This window comes from Helianthus annuus, chromosome 7 (assembly GCF_002127325.2).
Source record: "Helianthus annuus cultivar XRQ/B chromosome 7, HanXRQr2.0-SUNRISE, whole genome shotgun sequence".
Lineage (NCBI taxonomy): Eukaryota > Viridiplantae > Streptophyta > Magnoliopsida > Asterales > Asteraceae > Helianthus > Helianthus annuus.
The window spans coordinates 89466786-89470441 of NC_035439.2; the positions used below are offsets into that span (position 1 = coordinate 89466786).

Genomic DNA, 3656 nt, shown 5'->3' on the forward strand with positions numbered 1-3656 from the left:
TTTTGCTAAGGGAAAATACAATCAGTAGTTCACCAACAACACCAATTACACCGATTACACCACTTCGATACATGGATCCACCACCACCACCACCCACTACGGGTGAATCCACCTCATCATTTATACCAACATCCACCCAACCTTCACCAAATACCACCATTCAACCAAATACTACCGAACCCACCATAATCCAAAATGTTACATCAACCAACACCACACAACCCATTACTACCCAAGAAGAACCGACTATTACCTTTAGTCCTTCTACCACTATACCACCATTATCCCATTTCTTTCCAGGTGCGGGTCCATCATATGCAAGCCATACCATAGCACCAAGCTCAACCATTGTCCATGCTACATCGTTTCGACCATCCAACCAGTCGGGTTACCAATACTCGACTCTTCCATTTGGGCAATCATCGGGAATTCAAGGAGATGGGTACGATGAAGGTTATGAGGAATTTGAAGGTTATGATGAAGATGGGTATGCTATTGGGGGTGATGGAGAGCAAGGGGAGTACGGTTATATGCAAGGCCAAGTGCAAGTTATTCCAAATGTTGGTGGGGTGCAACAACAACAACTCATACCTCAACATATTAGGCCAAGGCCACAAGGGCCGCAATTGCAACGTCCGGTTCCTTTGCAACAAGTTCGACCACAACAGGTGCAACCGCAAATTCAAAGGCCAATTCAACAACCAATGGTACCACAAGGGCCCATGCAAAGACCGATGGGTCAAGTTCGTCCACGAGGTCGATTTGGTGTGCCAAGGAGGCATCTTAGGGAAAACGCAAGGGGAATTGAAGCAGATTTTAGACCGGTGATAACGCACAATCCTTCACCGGTGGTTATTCCTCATAACAACCAAGGGAGAACTTTTGAAGTAAGAACCAATTCTTTACAAATTTTTCCGAAATACAAGGGGCTAGCAACGGAGGAGCCTTACTTCCATTTAGAGGCGTATGACTCAATTTGCAATACTCTTGGGAGTCAAGGATTTTCGGCCGATGATATCAAGTTGGTATTATTTCAATTTTCTTTGGAGGATAAGGCAAAGAAGTGGTTCTACACTTTGCCTTCGGCATCTATTTATACTTGGGCGGAGATGCAACAAACATTCTTAGACGAATTTTATACCGCCCAAAAGACCAATGATGCGAGAAAAGGGTTGAGGAGCTTTCAACAACAACAAGGCGAAATGTTCCATGAAGCCTTCGAGCGTTTTAATATGATGATCAAAAATTGTCCTCATCATGGGATTGAACTTTGGGAGTTGATGAACGCCTTCCACGAGGGGTTGTGTGCCGAGGATGCACGTGATCTAATGTCCATCACAAATGGGACTTTTGGCACAAATTATGAAGATGAGGATTGGGAGTTCTTGGAACAAATGGCCATTACCTCAAAGAGGAAAGCCCAAGCATCAAGGAGAGCACGACCGGCTGTCACGAGATCGCAAGTTCATGCAGTTGACGATGGTAATGTTCAAACTACTAATCAAATTTATGATGTTTGTGTTATTTGCAATGAAATAGGTCATGCGGCTGAAAATTGCCAAGGAAGTGATGGGCAATATGAAGAGGTTCATGCTGTGCAAGGTCAAGGAGGGGGTGGTAGAAACTATAATATGAATTCTAACACTTACCACCCCGGGTTGAGAAACCACCCAAACTTTCGGTATGGGAACCCGTCAAATCAAGCTAACCCGAATTTCCAAGGAAACCAAGGATTTCAAAGGCAATATCAAACGGGTCAAAGCTCTTCGGGTGGAAACGAAGTGATAGAGATGTTGAAAGCAATGCAAGTTGAAATGCAACGAATGAATAAACGTGATGAGGTTCGGATGAAAAAGGACGAAGCCCGTGATAAAGCTATTCAAACTTTGACTACTCAAATGGGTCAACTTGCGAGTGAAGTAGCGATTTTGGAAAAAGCAAAAGGCCAGCTACCAAGTGATACGGTGACAAATCCCAAGAACATAAAAAGCGTTAATATCAATGTGGTAAGCACCGTTCCTAATACCGAATTTAATGAGAAATGTCTAACCTCTTCGTGTCAAATAAATGCAGGTTTGAAAAAGGATGCCGAAGTTGAAATGGACAAAGAATATGGAGTGCCAATCGTGCCTATCCGCGTGGGAAAATTAAAAATCCCTCACGCATTGTTGGACTACGGGGCAAGCATGAGTGTGCTACCAAGCGATCTATATGACATGTATGATTTCGGTCCGCTTGAAGATGTAGACACCATGGTAAGCTTGGCGGATGAGAGTTGGAGGCGTCCACGAGGAATAATTAAGAATGTTATGATTCAGTTGGGAGAGTTTGAATACCCGGTGGATTTCCTAGTCTTGGACTATGCTTCTACCAACATGGCATCACAACAAAGGGTAATTTTAGGTCGACCGTTTCTATACACGGCAAATGCGCAAATTAATTGTAGAGACGAGATTATTACCATGACCGAAAAGAACCGTAAGTTGTCTTTTGATGTTCAAACTAAAGTGATTAGTTATGAGTCCATTGAGGGGAAGGGTGGTGAGTCTAGTGATTGTATGAAAAACGTGTTTCAAAGAATGAGAAAAAAGCAACCACCGGACCGGGAAGAAACACATATGGGTTCAAGCAAGAGCGTATTTGATTACCCACCGAGTCAAAACAAGATGGATGCATGTTGCTTAATGGCACAAGGAAGTGATGGAAGTGATAGGAACCGGTTCTTTGAGCCACCATAAATGGGGTTGGCACGGTCTGGCTGAAGACCTGAAAACTTAGCGCTGATCGGGAGGCAACCCGAGGTTTTTCACTGATCTTGTTATTTCTTTAGTTTTCTATGTTTCAGGGCCATGGCAACACTCAAGTGTGGGGAAGATGTGCGGAGATTGGTGTGAAGGTAGTGAGAGGAAGTCAGATTTTCTACAACATTTGTTATATCAAACTTCACCAGGTCGATGTACTCTTTCCTTAGTCTTGTTGTGTTCTTTAGCTTTGAAATATTGATAGTTAGTTGTTTGCTTTAGTTTATGGTTGGGAGGTAGGGTGGTGTTTTGATGTTGATGTGTTTGTTGGGTTGTGAAAGTTGGTGGTGTTTTTAGAAATAAAATAAATAAAAATAAAAATAAAATAAAAAAATTGGGGTTCAAGATGTAAAGCAAATGTGGGTGTTCTTGTTGAAAGCGATCTTTCCCTCAAAAACCATACATTGGGACAATGTATCCCAAGTGTGGGGATGGGGGAAATTTTTGAGAAATTCAAAAATTTTTGCAAATCCAAGCGAAAAGTGTAAAAATTTGAAAACTTTATAGTGTACCATTGAACACACCGACACCCGTTCTTTATTTTATTTTTTTTTTCTTGGTGAGAATTGAACCACATATGAGAGTTAATTCTTTGCTTGAGTGGCGGTGTGTGTAGTGTGTAAATAGAACTTGTGTGTGAATACTTGTTAAATCCTAGAGTTAGCATGCTTTTGGAAATGATAAGGGATTTTTAGGAAGCCTCGTCTAGATGTGTGAGAGTGCGGGAATTGGTGGGTTGGACCTCATACGTTACATATATGAGCTTGGTATTGTGAGGGGTGGGGGTTTGGTCCATAGAAAACTATGTTTGAGCCTTAAGCCATTCGATTGAAACCCAAAGCCTACTTCCTATAT

At 42.2% G+C, this 3656-nt stretch overlaps 1 non-coding gene across 1 annotated transcript; it reads right to left on the bottom strand.

Annotated features, from left to right (window-relative positions):
- Positions 1–1158: 1158 nt before the first annotated feature.
- On the bottom strand, positions 1159–1264 carry LOC118480667. The gene has a single exon (XR_004863647.1). It is a non-coding gene; the product is annotated as a small nucleolar RNA R71 (small nucleolar RNA).
- Between the last annotated feature and the right edge of the window lie 2392 nt (positions 1265–3656).